The sequence below is a fragment of the Anabrus simplex genome, chromosome 4, assembly GCF_040414725.1.
Source record: "Anabrus simplex isolate iqAnaSimp1 chromosome 4, ASM4041472v1, whole genome shotgun sequence".
Lineage (NCBI taxonomy): Eukaryota > Metazoa > Arthropoda > Insecta > Orthoptera > Tettigoniidae > Anabrus > Anabrus simplex.
Window position 1 is genome coordinate 348,109,180 of NC_090268.1, and position 18,289 is coordinate 348,127,468.

At 39.6% G+C, this 18,289-nt stretch overlaps 1 protein-coding gene across 6 annotated transcripts in view; it reads left to right on the forward strand.

Annotated features, from left to right (window-relative positions):
- The window catches only part of Prp4k (Pre-mRNA processing factor 4 kinase), a 355,103-nt gene that overhangs the window by 260,507 nt on the left and 76,307 nt on the right, over window positions 1-18,289 (forward strand). For 4 of the 6 annotated variants that reach the window (XR_010859850.2, XR_010859849.2, XR_010859852.2 and 1 more), the window contains exon 17: window positions 8,723-8,819. The exons of 1 other annotated variant lie outside the window; for it this stretch is intronic. The gene's annotated coding sequence lies outside the window, so the exon portion shown is untranslated. Of the gene's footprint in view, window positions 1-8,722; window positions 9,054-18,289 lie in introns of those variants that run through there. One more of the 6 variants, XM_067145757.2, reaches the window with a different exon arrangement.

An 18,289-nucleotide genomic window follows, 5' to 3' on the forward strand; every position in this document is an offset into this window, starting at 1 on the left:
TTGGCCTGCCCAGCGACCGCTGCTCAGTCCGAAGGCCTGCAGATTACGAGGGGCCATGTGGTCAGCACGACACATCCTCTCGGTCGTTATTCTGGGCTTTCGAGACCAGGGCCGACATCTCGCTGTCAGATAGCTCCTCAATTCTAATCATGTAGGCTGAGTGGACCTCAACCAACCCTCAGGTCGAGAGAAAAATCCCTGACCTGGCCGGGAGTCAAATCCGGGGCCTCCGGGGGAGGGGCAGGCACGCTACCCCTACACCACAGGACTGGCTACCATTGGCCATACCATGTACCATTGAGGTATTGGCGAAATAAAGTATATTGTCAGTATGGGCTAATTCTAAACAAATTTACACATCTCAAGGCCATGAATTCCAAATTATTTTCTGCTACTTGGGTGTTAGATGTACTTGGCTAAGTCTCCAGCAGCTCAGAGCTCCGTTCCTTACATTCCTGCCTGTAACTCTGAGAAGCTTCCAATAAGCCTCTTGATGCTTCACATAGGTGATTTTGGACTTTTTGGAATTCTGACCAGCTGCTTTATTCCCTCGAATGCAGTTTCGATCATTTTGAAGCCATTTATTGTCTGTATGTTGTGACATTTTACAAAAGAAAGAAATGTTTGCACTTCATTGCACTACAATTTTCTAAAATGTTCACAGTATGATTCTTTTTGTTTTTGTGTTATACGTGTAGAATCCACTCACACAACACTTTACCATGTTGAAGTTCAGAGCTACACTAATTGATATCCGCTCAACATGGCGAATTTAATACCTTATGTTGGCATGATACAGAAGGTCCAAAAGGAAAATATTAAGAACAAAAAAGTTGAGAGGAGATGAGAATAGGAGACTCCCTACTACAAAGGATCCAGAAAGAAAGACTGAAGTAGTTTGGTCATGTAAAAAGGATGAGTGCAAGCAGAACTACAAGGAGGAAATATGAAAGAGAAATAAAAAGGAAAAAGACCAGTGGACAGACTCAGAGAAAAATGGACCAGTCTAGTAAAGAAAGATGATGTTGAGAGACGATAAGATTGGGTGTAGGTTATGAGGGAACAGTAGTTCATGGACAGACAAAGATGAAGGGGCCTCGTACACCACAGCTGGGTAACTGGAGATTATCGACACTGATGATGACGACGGCAGTAGTATTGCATCGCATGGTTATCTCATTCCAAGGTCAGGCTCTTGTTGTTTGATACATTGGTCCTTCCTCTTTAAAATGAGATATTGAACACTCTTGTCACATGTTTTGTCTAGAAAGTACTTCGATTTTAAAACTTTCATGTTTTTATAACTCTCACCAACACAAGCATGGTTCAGGAACTAGAAACAATCTACATTAATAAGGATGTGACTAATGAACATTGCAGTTTTACAGGTATGCTAATCTCAAATCATATCAGTCTAGCCACAACAGACAGTAATGGTTACATATATTTGGAGAATCATCTGGAAATAAATGGACTGGTACTAATGAAACATTCAGTTTATAGTTAATGCAAAATATTATGTAGGACTTCATCACTTTATTCTTACCCAAACCAGTGAGGCTGCCAGAAATGACAAAGAATATCACAAAACAAATACAGTATTCACTTTAAAATAAAATACATTATTGTTGTAATGAATACAAAGAAAAAGAAATTGGACATATGAAATCTTCAGGCGGCACCTGTGGGTAAAATCTAGTGAAAGCACATGTTGCTGTTTGTGGAATTGGCTAACAGTATCTGGACAGCTAGGAATTGCAGTCGTTGGCAACAAGATTCTACACTATAGACTGAAATAAAATTGTCCATAATTCCTTATATTTTCATGTTATCTAAGTGGAAGATGTATATGAGGATTTCTTAATTTTTTCAAACTCCATTACCAAAATGGTGAGGTTCTTACAATGGTTAGCTAGGCCTATGCATAATTGAATATGGTTCTTACCTTTCCAGCATATAGTTGAACTGAAACTTCAAATCCTGAATAGAAGTACCAAGAATTTAGAATATATTTTGCCATACTTTGTCTGTTCGATATGCCTTATCATTTCCAAGATGTTTGGTCACTCTGCTCATAATGATAGCTGCCCTCATGCCAGATACCAATGAAAGACTCACTGCCATGAAATTTTCCTATGAAGCTCTTGGTTCCCTTTTCTTTCAGTTAGTGTCTGCATTGCTTTGCTTCTAAATGGTTATTCCTATGGTAGTAATACATTGATTATAGTCACATTGCATTATACTAGATTAATAAGTTGACATGGTTTTTATATTCAATTTTCTTTTCAGTCTTCAAATCACCATCCATGATGTTCAAATAAAATTGAAATAAAACCAGTTAAATCTTTTATGTTTCAAATATATGGTTAAATGTGTTTATTATATTCTGGAGCAATCTAATGCATGGCTATTTTTGTAGTAGAAACTAATTTATTTTCATTCATTTACAGAAGTTAATATGTCATATCAAAATTAATTATTTTTTATTTATTACCTATGGCAGTACTTTGTGTGGCCTTTCTACCTTTCTTGTAAAAATTAAGTTAGCATTTTAAGATGTTTATATTGATAGCAATGGGCATTATTTATGGCAGAATATAAGATATTAAGTAGATCTCAGCTTCATAATCATTAATTTTTATTGTTATTATCATAATCATTTTGGGCATTCATTTTGGCCAACATGGACCGCATGGTTCTTAACTCTAGCAGGCTTTCTTCTTAACCCAGAACTCTTTCATCCTTGCACTGGAAGTGTCTTTTCTTTCCTGAGTCCATTTCACCCCTACTGCATGGTGCAATGGTTTGGCTGTTATTGATGGGAGAGAGACTGATGTTTTGATCAGAATTTGCTTATCTCTATTGTGGATCTTTTGGTCAATTTCTAGTTCTAGGTCATTTCTAACTACTCTTTTTACTTGGTGTTAACTGCTTTCTCTCTTAGAGATGACATTGAAGACACTCGAGGTGAGTCTGGTTGTCCGTCCTGACTATATGACCATAGAGGATTAGTTTCCTCTTTCTCATAGCTGTTGCAATGCTCTCTAGTTGATAGATATTCCTTGTTGGGCCTGATTCTGTATTTACCTTCCTCTGTGATGGTGCCCATGATTTTTCTCAGGATCTTTTGATCCTTCATTTCCAGTTTTCAGAGTTGTTCCTTTCTGACCATCTTCAGGCATTCTGAGGCATTCAGTACTCATGGTCTCACTGCAGTGTTGTAGTCTCTGAGTTTGAGGTTAAGGGAGAGAGATTTAGATCTGTACACATTATTACAGAGTTGGTAAGCTCTCTCCATCTTGAGGCACCTGCTGTTCATGGGTAAATCCTTGCTGATATTCAGGGTAACGTTCTCCAAGGTATTTATTTAAAGGAATTAGTCCTTATTACTGTGTTCTCCAGTGAAATTGAGTTGGGTGCATCTTTCATGTTGGTGCTGGTACTTTGTTTTGCTGATGGTGATCCTCAGTCCTACTTTATACTGAGAGTCAACTCAAGACCTTAGCGGTCCCTTTGATGTTAGTCAGACTTCTGGTCGGTGAAAAGGCTTCCACAGCGCCAAATAGTTCCCTAGGTTTGTTACTTGTTCCTGAAGTCAGCAGCTTCCTTCAGTTTGGTTAGATATTCTGGTGAACTGACTTGATGAATTAAAATTTTTGCCCTGTATAAATATTGAAAATATATCACAGGTTGTATGTTATTCGGGTTCGTTACCAACTCTTATATTTCATACGTAGATGGCTATGAATATTTATTGTTCTCAGTGGTGTAAGTAGCATAATAATAATTATTTAATATGATATTGATATCTTATTGCACTGTGTACTTAGTAAGTTTGTTCGAGTTCATTCCACTGTTGATAAGTTTGCATAATATGTGGGACGTTGAAGATGGATACAAGAAAACTGTTGGCAATACTGGCTGAACAGCATGTTCAGTATTCACAATGGCTGCCAGCTGTGAGCAAGACGTGTGTGATACTGTGATGCTTGAGTCCCCTGTGAAATACTTTAAAGCTAACAAAAGTGGAGAAAAATGAAGCAGAAAATCTAAACCAAATTGTTTTAAACGTTTACAGTAGCCTGCGAGATTAGAATCCACTGTGGACTGTGTAAGGCGTGAAAAAGTCCGCGCAGCTGATCGGCGTTTCTGTGTACAGTGTTTATGCCGCTCGCTTGGAATTTAAACTCCACGGAAAATCCAAGTCTCCAGCGAAAGATCGATGTCAGCAAAGCACTCGCCGTAAATAAAACAGGAAGGGCCTTAACACGGTATGGGAATAGAATCCTTGGCGTATTCGATGATGATGATGATGATGATGATAATGATAATGTGTACTTTTCTTTATATTCGTAACTGCCCTCTACCTGCAGAAATGTTGTCATGAGAGGATCATGAGTTCGTTTTTACCTACCGAATGACGAGACTACAATATTTACAACATTCCTGGAAGCATTGTATTTTGCAATCCCACTCACGGATGGGTTTTTCAGCTTTTTTAACTATGAGAAACTGCCACTGACAGTCGTTGCATGAGAGCGGAATCATATACGTACGTTGTAAGTCTCTATGTGCCTCACATAAATCGTATTATGAAATAAAAATAAATCTTGCTTCTCTTGCCTCGGAATTCGTCTGTAATCTGTAGGTTTTACATGGTCAATAAAGTAATAAATAGGTATGGTACGTAATCAAAGTACAGCTATGTGAAAGGAAGTGATTTCGTTTGATGCTTCACTATTTCAGAATGAAGTACTGTACTTGTTAGATGGACGCACAGCATTAATGATAAGCTGGTTGTGGCAGAGATGGATAACGGTGACGAGACGGGAGGGGGGAACAGGGGACGTGCTCACATGCGGAAGGATACTTTTCCTAAGCTCTTGACTTGAATTTCAGTATAGTTATTATGTGGTTGAGGGAGGAGAGTTGGTGTGTGTAGCTTCTTACAAACTGGGTGCAAGGAGTATTAGGTCATCTGCTTAAGGCCAGGCAGTTGACTGTTAGCTTTTACTGTCTGTAATCGATTCTCAATCCAGAGTTGTCTGTTGGTGTATTTATCCATTCACGAAATTACTTTCTCCAGTAGGCAGTTGAAGAGGTTGGGGATAAGCCATCCCCTTATCTAACACCTGTTCTGATCACAGAGATGAGATATCTATTAGGTTCAAACTATTCAATATTAATTACGTGTTGATGTTACTAATAACTTTTATTTAACATGGGACCGGTTTCGACATTTAAAATGTCATCATCAGCCATAATTAAATCACAAATATATAAGCAGTGACATAATAATCAAGACTATTGTGGTGTACGAGACCCCTTCATCTTTGTCTGTCCATGAACTACTGTTCTGTCATAACTATTCCTAATCTTATCGTCTCTCCACATCATCTTTCTTTACCAGATTGGTCCATTTTTCTCTGAGTCTGTCCACTGGTCTTTTTTCTTTTACTTCTCTTTCATATTTCCTCCTTGTAGTTCTGCTTGCACTCATCCTTTTTACATGACCGGACTACGTCAGTCTTGCTTTCTGGATCCTTTGTAGTAGGGAGTCTCCTATTCTCACCTCCTCTCAACTTTTTTGTTCCTGATGTTTTCCTTCAGATCTTCTGTATCTTGTCATTGTAAGGTATTAAAATCGCCATGTTGAGCGGATATCAATTAGTGTATCCACAATAGTTTTGATTATTATGTCATTGCTTAAGTAAGGTATTAAAATCGCCATGTTGAGCGGATATCAATTAGTGTATCCACAATAGTTTTGATTATTATGTCATTGCTTAATATATTTGTGATTTATTTTATAGCTGATGATGACATTTTAAATGTTGAAACCGGTCCCATGTTAAATAAAAGTTATTAGTAACATCAACACATAATTAGTATTGAATAGGTTGAACCTAATAGATATCTCATCTCTGTGACCTCAGTTCAATACGGAAACATCAATGAAGCTCATATCTTTAAATACCTGTTCTGGTCTCGAAGCCTTTTGATAGTTCCCCTAGTCTTTGGATGTGATGTTGGTCATAGTCACTTTTACAAGGTTCAAGGTCTTGTTTTATAGTTCCAGTTCAGTGAGTGTCTGGAAGAGGGATTGCCTATCTACTGAGCCATTGGCCTTCCAGAAGTCGACAAAGGTTGCTCTGTAGGGTGAGGCACTTATGTTCTTGTAGATGAGGAAGGTTTTGAGGTACAGGATGTGTTCCACGCATGACCTTGACTTTCTGAACCTGGCGTTGTACTGTCCTATGCAGGATTCCAGTTGAGCTGAGTAGCTTAGACAGTAGAGTACTGGCTTTCTGAGCTCAAGTTGGCAGGTTCGTTCCTGACTGAGTCAATGGTATTTTAAGATGCTCAGATACGTCAGCCTTGTCTCGGTAGATTTACTGGCATGTTAAAGAACTGTGAGATAAAATTCTGGCACCTCAGCATGTCTGAAAACTGTAAAAGTAGTTAGTGGGATGTAAAACTAATTATTGTTGTTGTTGTTGTTGTTATTATTGTTGTTGTTGTTGTTGTTGTTATTATTATTAAGTCCAGTTTAGTCTCTACTATCATGGGTTGTACCTTGGAGAGGATCTTGTAGGTCACTGATAGGAGAGAGATCCTTCTTTAGTTGTTAAGGTCTGACTTGTCTTTCTTTTTTTATAGTGGGTAGATAACTTAGGTCCAATTGCTTGGTAAGTTTTCAGTCATCTAGATGTCAGATATGATCTTGTCAATACTTTGGATTGACTCTTCAATTCCAGAATTCCTGATGATGCTATCTTCATCCGCTGCTTTGTTAAATTTGACTTCTGAAATTATCTTCCGGATCTCCTCCTTAGTTGCAGGATGGAGCCTGAATTAGTAGTGTTCGTGGTTTCAAAGTGCAGTTTCTCTTTGGGTTCCTGTGAGTTGAGCAAATTCTTGAAATACTCTGGTAGGGCTATGTTGCAATTGTTATTGATAGTTTTCAATTTCTTGTTTGGTACTTTGAGGTGAAGTGTTGGGGCTGAGTAGGGATCTGGAATCTGAAAGTTTGGTGGAGGTCTCTGGTGTTGTTTCTCTGGAAGTCTCTCTGCTTGGTCGATGATCTTGAGGTACTATCTCTGGTGTTTTTGATAATTCTGTCTGTGATTTTCCTGGTTGTTGATAATTAGTTGTGCTCTTATTACAGTTTCATTTGAGACATGCTGCCTTCTTCCTTCAATTGCCTTGTTGCATGCTGTTGTCAACACTGGGCGTTTGTTCCATCTGGTCGCCGGGATGGTTGGTTTCTCTGCATCTGTCAGTGCCTTCTGTAGCTGTGACCAATCCTTTTTGTCTTTGTTGTTAGCTAAGGTCTTGGTGAAGTCGTCATTGTCTCTCAGCTTGGCTGGATTGAGTCTGAAATTCTTAACTTGTTGCAGTTTGTTGCCTCTGTTACGTGTGGGTGGGATGAAATTAGTTTTGATCAAAGAACGTAGTGGTCTGAGTCAATGTTGGTTCTTCTCAGTACTTTGACATTAGCTGCTCCTTGCTGTTCCTTCTGCTAATGGCTACATAGTCCAGTTAGAACTCACCTAGCATGAGGTTGTGACATCTCCATGTCTTGACTTTCCTGGGAAGGTGTTTAAAAGCTGTGGATTTAAAGACTAAGTTGTAATTTCTGCACAGGTTGGTCAGTCGCTCTTCATTCCTGTTGGTTCTCTTGGGGGCTTGGTATTCTCCAGCTGTGTTCTTGAATCTTCGCTCTTTCCTAATATGGGCATTAGAAGTCCCCTACTAAGGTAGTTATGTGGTGTTTCAGGATCCTGTCCATTGTCTCTTCCAATTCTCCCCAGAAGGTTTCTGCTCTTTTGGTCTCTTTCCTGTTAGTATCATTAGTTGATGCATGGAAGGTAACAATCGCTTACTCCTTGTTAAGAGTTTTGAAGGATATAGTAAATGTTCTTCCGTTTGGGGTGAAGAGGAGGTTATGGATTCTGTTGGTGACTATGAAGCCTGTGCCCAGGTGACATACATTCATTATCACTGTTTGATCTGGCTATCCCTTGTTGTTGCCTTGTGATTCCATCACTTCTTTATCTACAAGGTCTCTTGCTGTGCTGTTATCAGGATATTGTGTTTTGTTAAGACCTAATGTATGTGTCAATTTCCCTGACTCTAGGAGGGACTTGATGGTTGCCAAATAATTAATCCATTTCTTCCTCTTATCTGAAGATGCATGTTACCCATTGATCTGCTTACCTTGTCACAAGCAGGAGGCTGGGTTTTTTTTTTGCAAAAGGTTAGTGTGGTTACCCAAAGGTAACCTGTTGTTCACTATCAAGGTTGTAAGCCTCGAAGCCCCCTCCCCTGCACTAATTGGCTCACTAACCCAGTTTTCTGTTAAGACAGGTTACCCAAGCTTCCACTGGGTTTCTCAGCTTAACAGGGCCCCTGGCCCCTCTTATAGATTACATGCTGGAGTTGCACTGAAAGAGGCTGGTTGAATTCTCTTACTGAATCCAATATGTTCCTGTTGGAGATGATTGGCGACAAAGTATTTCACTCCCATTTGCCAAAGTCACAAGGACTCTTCCCTGATTGATTCCTGGGATTTTGTTGTTGTTGTTGTTATTATTAAATGGATTGAATGCTAAAGAAAACCAAAATGTTTTACATATATAGGTTGTAAATAATGTCCATGAGTGCTGAATGTTGAACTCTGTTCATCTCTTTATAGTAATGGTTTCCTTGCATATTATAGCTTCTTCATAATGTCTTGGTGGGAGGAGAGAGCCGCCAACTCAGTGTGAAGACAGAGGAGTGACACAGCACAGCAGCCAAGACATGTTGAAGGAGCTGTAAGCACATTACTTTGCACCTCTATATTAATGAATTTTTAGTTGCCTGAAGCAACTAATATTGTTTCATCGTATATCTATTTTCCTTTTGATCTCTTCTTCTCGTAGTTGATGAACCTGTCAGTAGTTAGAATTAGTTAATGCATGAGTTTACTCATCTTAATGCATGTCTTTACCTAGGAGTTGAAATAGAGTGCGTGAGTTTTGTGTCTTGACTACCTCATGTATCTAAGAATGAGCATTTTTCATTATTAAAGAAATGAATAACAAGTATCAGGAAAACTTCTTGTTTCTAACTCCCTAAATAATTGTTGTATTGTTGTATTGAAATATCATAGTTTGATTTCAGAAAATTTCTGGTAAAAAACAACTAAAATCTGTTCTGTTTTATGACTCTGATTTAACAAGAAAGAATTCTTCAAGAGAGAGGCCCGGTTTATTCAATCTCAGTTAAAAGAACACTAACACACTGTTAACAAAGTGGTAAAAATTTAGCAGCATGTTAAGATTCTTGCGTTTATCCAAACATTTTCTGGGAACTGTTAACTAACACTGTGCTGTCACAAGAGTCACGATCAGTGAGAATCTAGAAGGTAGTGGCAGAACCATGCAATTTTTTAGTGTGCTCTGATGCGCTTTTTTTTAAATACAGCTGTAAACCAAGGCGCATGAAGTCAGCATTTATTAGAATTTTTTGTCTTGACCATGAATTTCCTTTTGCTCTGTACACCAATATTTGGAAAAAGGCCAAGAAAAGAATGTGTGGTTCAAATTTCTCTATCTCTCTCTTTTTTTTCCAAGTGTATGCGTATTACAGAAAGAAAGCAAACTAATGGATCCATGCTCAAAGCTAAAAGAGATGCTTGGCAGAAAATTTGTAGTGAATTCAATGTGCATACTGACGTTAGCCAACGTATGATCAAGCAACTGGAACAGCTGTGTGAAAATCATCTCTTTTTTATTCTAACTCTTTCTGGAAGAGGCTTATTGTATTTCAAATACAGTATTCAAGATACAGAAGTTCTCCACCTAATGCACCTGTCATATTTTGAGCTAAGTTAGCTGAGAGTTTAACATGTTGTTAGTCTTAACCAATTTTCATTAAATGCTAATTAGGTTACATTCACTGTTAAATTATTTTAACATGCAGTTAAATGTTAACTGAGGTTGAACAAACCAGGGCAGAGAAAATATATATTTATTTTTTTCTGTTAGATTTTGATAGAAACAGTCTTCATTGTAAACACTTTCAAAATTATGATTATTTGGGGATGCATATATTCCCCATCCCATTCTATAGTTGCTACAGCATTCCTATCTTATTCATCTGCTTAATATATAGCTGGACCACATCATTGTATTTTTCTCTATCATATCACTTTCCTCTTCTGCCTTTATGTACAGTACCGGTCAAAAGTTTAGGACCACATAAAGAAATCACAAAATGTCATTTAAAACCTAAAATTGTGCCACTAGACCTCTGTAATTTTCCTTCTGAGCTCTCACATCTAATAGGATATACGGTATGTCACCTGATTTCGTTGAGTTAGTCCAAGTACTGTAGAAATTATGAATTTTTATCTCTTGGAAGGTCACACACTCTACTTGGTTGCAAGTATTATCACCAAGATTTGTTTGTTTACTTATCAATAGGTGGGGGATTTTTTGATATAAATATAAACATTCTGGAAATATGCAGCACTGTTTTTCTTTTTCTTGCTTGGTTTATTTTCTTCAAAGCAGTGACAAGATTGTTGATTTTTGTTCGTCTTTGTTATGTATGGCCCACATTCTCGGGGCGAACTATTGGCGTCAGACTTATCTGCCTGATAGTTTCATTAGCACTCTGCAGATGGCATCTAAGAACACATTTCTGATGCCATTAGCTCACACTTTGACCTATGACAAGAACAAGGAAAAATTGACCATCTTAGCGCTGGTTTGAAATAATCTACAAACGAATCTTGGTGGTGATACAAACAATTAGAATATATTGTACATAATATTTCCAAAAATTTTACTTTGTGATGTGAGTTTCCAACAGTTAAAAATGTAGAACTTCTGCAGTACTTTGCATATCTCAGTGAAATCAGGTGACGTATATCATATTAGATGCTAGAGCTCAGGAAAAAAAGAAAAACAAATACAGAGGTCTAGTAGCACAATTTTTGGTTCGAGATTACATTTCATGAGTTTTTTATGTGGTCCTAAACTTTTGACTGGTACTGTATGTGTTCATTTTTCAGGAATTTCATCTTTGATGTCTCTCTCCATTTTTCATTCTTCATAGTCACTGGCTGGATCTTGGCTGCATTTTGTAAAATGCTTTGTACATTAGCCTTCATTGCTATGTCTTTATTCCATAGTAGATTCCATATTCTGTAATATCTAACACTTCCAATAGAATTTATGTACATTCTTTTACCTTCGTTAACTATTAGTGTTCACATGTGGCATGAAGTGCTGCTTCAAGTCATTGTATGGACTGTTGACGTAAACAACAACAACCAACACCCTCAATTTAGCATCTGTTTGTTTGTCCAACCCTTGTCCTGTTTCTCTACAGGGTCGGGTATGAGGTGAATGGATCTGTTGTGACGGGTTTTTATGACCGGATGACCCTGACGTCTGTCCAATAATAGCAAACATGCCTATGGAACACTTTGAACAGAAAGCCTTAGCCACAACTACTCTGAAACTGAAATGTTTTCTCCGTTATGTGGATATCACGGTCGTGATCTGGCCTCACGGGAGCAACAACCTGCAGCTATTTCTCGACCATCTCAACTCTATTCACGTAAATATTCAGTTCGCCATGGAAATCGAAGTAAATGGAAAACTACCATTCCTGGATGTCCTAGTAAAATGCAACATCAATGGGACCCTGAGTCACGCAATATACAGGAAACCCACACACACAGGCAGGTACCTGCACACCTCTCCTCATCACCACCCATCACAAAAGCAGGCTGTTCTAACATCACTGGTTAACAGGGCCGTATTGATATCAGATGCAGAACACCTCGAAGAAGAGAAAGAACACCTCGCGAGAACCCTCAGGAGAAATGGCTACTCGCTCAATAACATCCGAAGAGTTTTTAGAAAATCAGAAGAAAACAAAGAAAAGGCCGCCGTAGGAGAAAACAACGGAAAACAAAAACTGACAACAATACTTCCATACATTAAAAACACTACGGAGAGGATCGGCAAGATACTGGACAAATACGACATAAAAACCATCTATAAACCATACCGGAAGCTAGCCCGTTATCTTCGACCAGTAAAAGACACAATAGAACTACAGGCTCCTTGGGTATACCACATTGAATGTAGCTGCGGAAAGTGTTATGTTGGTGAAACAAAACGTCTGATCTCCACCCGCCTAAAAGAACATATCCGTCACACCAAGAATCATATCACAGATACTTCAGCGGTAGCCAAGCATTCCTACGAAACAAGACGCAGAATATCATTTGACAAGACCAAGATCCTAGCAGCTATCCCTTGGAATCTGGAAAGGAAAATCCGCGAGGCTAACGAAATCAAGAAACATCCGAACCATATGAATTTAGAAGGAGGATATAAAATCAGTAATTCTTGGATGCCTATCATACATAGATTAAGACATACAGACCACATCATAAACACGCAGGTCGAACCTCCTATTACATAATAGCGCGGGCAAGCCCCACTACCCGGCTGTGACACATACCTTCCAGGATTTCTCACAAGACAGCCAGGGGGCTTATGTCAGCCAGGAAGGCTAGGGTATATAGACCAAGGTCAGGAACCACTCTTGTAGTGCGATTGCTGTCTGGGAGACTGATTACCTCAGATAGAGTAGGGCATAAATGGTCCATTATTGGACATTGGACGGACCATTTATATTAGTATATAAATTTACTCATTCGGGACAAATATTTCAGATTCCCTATGGGAATCAACATCTGTATCATAGGGGTATTTCAGTCGCCTTGACAAAGAATACTGCAATGTATTCAAAACGTCGGCAAATTGTACATAATGTACAGAAAACAACAACACGGTTCAACCCGGAAAATGAACTAAATGATATTGTAGTGTTGCTGGAATTAATTATGACAGGGAGAACCGGAGTACCCGGAGAAAAACCTGTCCCGCCTCTGGTTTGTCCAGCACAAATCTCACATGGAGTGACTGGGATTTGAACCACGAAACCCAGCGCTGAGAGGCCGGCGCGCTGCCGCCTCAGCAACGGAGGCTCGATGAATTAGTAAGAAGTTTAAAAATATTTATGTTAAAAACCTGTGTACACTCTTCTAATAATTGTTGAAATGTTATAACTTCACCAGCCCCTTGTGATTTAGTTTTATACACTTGCTGCATTTACTGCAATTCTGAAATACATTGGTCCCTCTCCACAAATCGTGGAAATATAAGACGTGTGGTTACGGGCTAAAAACCAGCAGGAATCGTGAATGTCACTATTAATTCATTTTGAGTACCCCGAATGAACCTGTAAAACTTGCACAGATATGAAGAATATGTAGTTTTCAGCAGGAGATGCACACACAGACCAGGAGTAGGTATTGTATAGGCTGGAAACTGCACGCTGCATGTCAAGCCTCGCAATAGCTCATTTGGCAGGGGTGCGGTAGAAGTTGGAAGTTGTGATAGTGGACGGTGCTCGAAGGTTCAAATCCCAGGCAAGCCTTTTTTTTTTACAGCCAGATGACTGGGATGGTGCAAGGTTGCATATTTAATCATTTCCACAGACTGATTTGTTTATTTGGCCCTGAAATGGGCCATTGGTATGGTATGGAGGTCGATTTGAAGAGGTTAGGAAACATGTGAGAGGATTTTAGTTACCTACGTCTTTTAATGCAGAACTTGCTCAAACTGACGACCTCCGTGGTCAATACAGAGCTACTCACAATGTTGTAAGAACCGTCTGGCATATTGCATCATCTCTAGCATAGCGGATTGGCATGCCTTGATAATGAGCTGTATAAGGTGACCAGGATTGCTCAGCTTTTGTACATAAACCAGTGGTTTTACATTGTCTCACAGAAAAAATCCAGGGGCATAAGATCGGGCAATCTGACAAGCCAGGGGACAGGTTCTCCCCTTCCTGTCCATTTATCAGGATATGTCACATGGAGATGGTTCCGGATGACCACTGCTGAGTGTGGTCGAGCTCCGTGATGTTCAGACCACATCCTACAGTGGTCAAGGAGTGGTATACAAGAACGGTCGTAGGTCATCTTGGAGAAACCACATATAGTGTTCTCCCATCAGAAGTTCCTGGAGACCAATGAGGTGGTCACCACACTATACGTTCATGCTCCACTGTACCTGAAAAACTACATGTTGTACCCCACGGGGATTATCCACACTCCAATAGTGCATAATATGTCATTTAACGGTTCCATTGTTGTGGAATTATGCTTCGTCCGTAGACAAGATGGTTGCTAAAAAGGCAGGATCAGTGTCCTTATGCTGTAGGGTCCATTGACAGAATGCCACCTGTACTTTGAAATCGTCATGGAGCTCCTGATATAAGTGCAGATGGTATGGATGAAACTGGGCTGGTTGTGCAATTTCCACATAACAGACGCCCCGTTGTTGTTCGTCCCCTGTGCACTGGCCCGTATGCTAGTGTAAGGGTTATGCCGGACAGCGTCCAACACGACCTCTTCATTATGAGCAGATATCACGGGATGATCTCGAACAGGTCGCATTGTTCGCAGGGACGCAGTAGCCCGCAGATGTCTTTGCACATTCCCAAATGTCATGCCTGTCGGTTATCGTCTTTCCGGATAGCGTTCTTGATACAGGCGTTGTGCCTGGTATGCATTGGTTGCCTGTGTCCTAGCCACAGACCATCACCTCGTCATCCTCGTTCAGTCCAGCTTAGTACCCTATGCCATGATACATGCAGCCCATTACTGGGCCAAATAAACAAATTAGTCTGTGGAAGCTATCAAGTATGCAACCTTACCACATTCCAGGCAGTTGGCAGCAAAATTTAAAAAATACTTGCATGGAATTCAAACCTTCGAGCACCGCCCACTATCACAACTTCCACTGCGCCCCTTCCAAGAGAGCTATTGCAAGGCTTGACATGCAGCGCACAGTTTCCAGCCTATACAATACCAGCTCCTGGTCTGTGTGTGCACCTCCTCTTGTATGGTACATGTTCTTCGTATCTGTACTTATTTTGCGGGTTTATTCGAGGTACCCATAATGAGTTAATTGTGGCGCTCATGATTCCTGCTATGATCTAGCCCGTAAACACACATCTCATTATATTACCCCAGTTTAGGGAGTGGGACTAATGTATTTCAGAATTGTAGTAAAAGCGGTGGGCTGCATAAAACTAAATCGCAAAGGAAGCAAATGAAGGAGTACTTTATTAATATAATTTATAACATTTTAACAATTATTAGAAAAACTGTACACAGAATGTTAACATAAATGGTTAACTACTAAAAATATTTATTCATTCATAAAAAATTTAAAAAATAATTAAAAGTGTGATTTGATAGAATCTGATGGTGTTCTTTCAAGAACAAAACATGTCAATCTATTTTTAATTAAATTGTATCTTTTTCAGGTAAAATGTGTTGTTAAATGTTTTCTTTTTCAAATATTTTCTACATTTTATTTTATCTGAAATTAGTTTTGACAGACTGAAGGACCTAACATTTATAGATTAACTTAGTCGAAACTGAAAAGAAGTGGTTTCTACTATAATAAAATAACATCTTGTGGTCGTAATTTCAATTTTCTTTCTCAGATATTCTTTTCATTATGATTATGAAAGCCAGGCAATACAGCTGAAGATGCTGTCACATTGACATCATGGCACTCCAATACCTGCAGGCCATCTGGCTGGGTAACAGTCATCTTGGCAAGCCATTACACATCATTACACAAATCCTTTGTCCTTTTTTCCAATTTAACTGTTATTATAATGATCCTGCCATTGTTAGTTTACCTTTTCTACATATTTCTATGTATTCTTCTTTAGTATTATTCTGTACCAAGCTCGATAGCTGCAGTCGCTTAAGTGCGGCCAGTATTCGGGAGATAGTAGGTTCGAACCCCACTGTTGTCAGCCCTGAAGATGGTTTTCCGTGGTTTCCCATTTTCACACCAGGCAAATGCTGGGGCTATGCCTTAATTAAGGCCACAGCCGCTTCCTTACCACTCCTAGCCCTTTCCTGTCCCATCGTCGCCATAAGACCTATCTGTGTCGGTGCAACATAAAGCAACTAGCAAAAAAAAAGTATTATTCTGTACCTACTTCATTTCAGACCTTCAGTCTCCCACTGTAAAGTAGCGTATTTCCATCCTCTATTCTCCTCTTCCCTTCCACATGGTACTTCATGAATTCGACTAGTTCTTCGGTTTCATTTGCCAAGATGTTGACTGTTCCCATTGTAGTAGGGTCTATTTTGTTGAATTTAATAGAGGTTGCCCACTAACAGTAACACTTACAGATGATGCCCTAGCATTCTTTTTGCACTACATTTCCAGTCATTTTCTTTAAAGTTTAGCCTCTAACAACATGGAGACTGATACCTCTTGCAGCTGTCTCTAAGCTGCAGAATACAAACTGCATTATGGAATTCGGTGTCTCTCCCCAATAGAGGCTATCATCCAGTGTAGAGAAGCACTTTCATTCATAGCCGTCGACCCTGTAGTGAATGAAGTTATTGATAGCCACTTTACTGTTGGCACCAAGCAAGAAGCTGTGTGGTTTGGGTCACATAGCTATGGGGTTGCATTTGGGAGATAGTGGGTTTGAACCCCACTGTCAGCAGCCCTGAAGATGTTTTTCCATGACTTCGCATTTTTACACGAGGCAAATGCTGGGGCTGTACCTTAATTAAAGCCACAGTCGCTTCCTTCCCACTCCTAGCCCTTTCCTAACTCATCATCGCCATAAGGCTTGTATGTCGGTGTGATGTAAAGCAGATTGTTAAAAAAAAAAATTACTGTTGCCAGGGATTTATTGACTGAACAGTTCAGTGCTCCATTACTACTACAGGTCTTCATTGAAACAGCCTATAACTTACACATTACACATTACATACCATCATTAAATGCAAATGAGATTTGTGTTTATAATATTTGTTGGTTAGAATGTATGAAATTAAATTATGGATTTTCAGCTTAAATATGGTCAAGTACATAAAATGGTATTTCAAGTATAATGTATTCAGTATCACTCATCATCATCATCATCATCATCTTAGTATTTGTTCCCCATTGGAGCAGGGTCCGCTATTTTGCAAGCCAATCTCCACTTGATTCTATTAAGTGCATCATTCTGAACAAGATGAACATAGTGCACGTCTTCTTGAAGGCGATCAAGCCAGCGTTTCATGGGCCGACCACGTGGCCTATTTCAGATGGCGTTATGCAGAGTTTTGTCTGTACAATAGATGTACCGTCTTTACGCATTATGTGGTCATACCACCGAATGTTGGTCTTGTGCATCTTGTCTACAATCAGGGCAACTCTTGTGATTTTCCAGATTTCTATGTTGGTGACATCATCTAACTGAGTCAGGCCAAGTGACCAGCGAACCATTTCCATGACATAAAGTGCTTGTTCGTGCTTGACTGTTTCTGGCCAGGATTCAGAACAACTGGGCGAACAACAGTCCTATTGTAAAGCTTGGGCTTCAGGTGGATTGATATCCAACGTTCACAGAGAACACAAGTAGTTTGCATTTAGTGTTGACCAAAGAACCAAGAAACTTTAACTGTTCTACTTTATTGAGATCTTGGCTATCTGCTGAATGGTTCCATTCGTCTGCTTATCACACTCCATGTACTCAGTTTTCTTGATATTCAGTCGAAGTTCGTGTGCTGTTAGTCTTTCGTTCCACTCCTGAACCTGCTCTTGAATCTGTTGACACTCCTCAGCAGCCAGTAGGACATCATCAGCATACAGGAATGACCATGGAGTTGGTGACTGATTATCGGAGGTGACTATGTCCATACACAAAATGAATAGAAGCGATGACGAAACCGATCCCTGGTGGACGCAGTCCAAATGGGGAATGACGGTGAAATTCCAGCAGGGTATTGGACGGCGCTGGTAGAGCTTTGATAGAGCAAATTTATCCAATGGACATACTCCTTGGGGACACTGTATAATCTAAATGCATGCCAATGCAGTGAAAGGCCTTTTCCAGATCCAAGAAGGCAATATGGAGTGGCCTGCTGTCCTTTTCTCTGTGTCTTTCCATAAGCAACCGAACTGCATGAATGGAATCAATCGTTCCACATCCTTTCAGAAATCGACACTAGTTTGGAGTGACGTTCACAATACTCCAAAGGCGCTGATCTATGCTGTGTTTGAAGAGCTTCATGGCATGACATAGTAGGTGAATGGACTGAAGGTTTGTGCAATCACCGACATCACCCTTGCCCTTCCATAGAAGCACAGTAATACTTGTTGACCAGGACGATGAT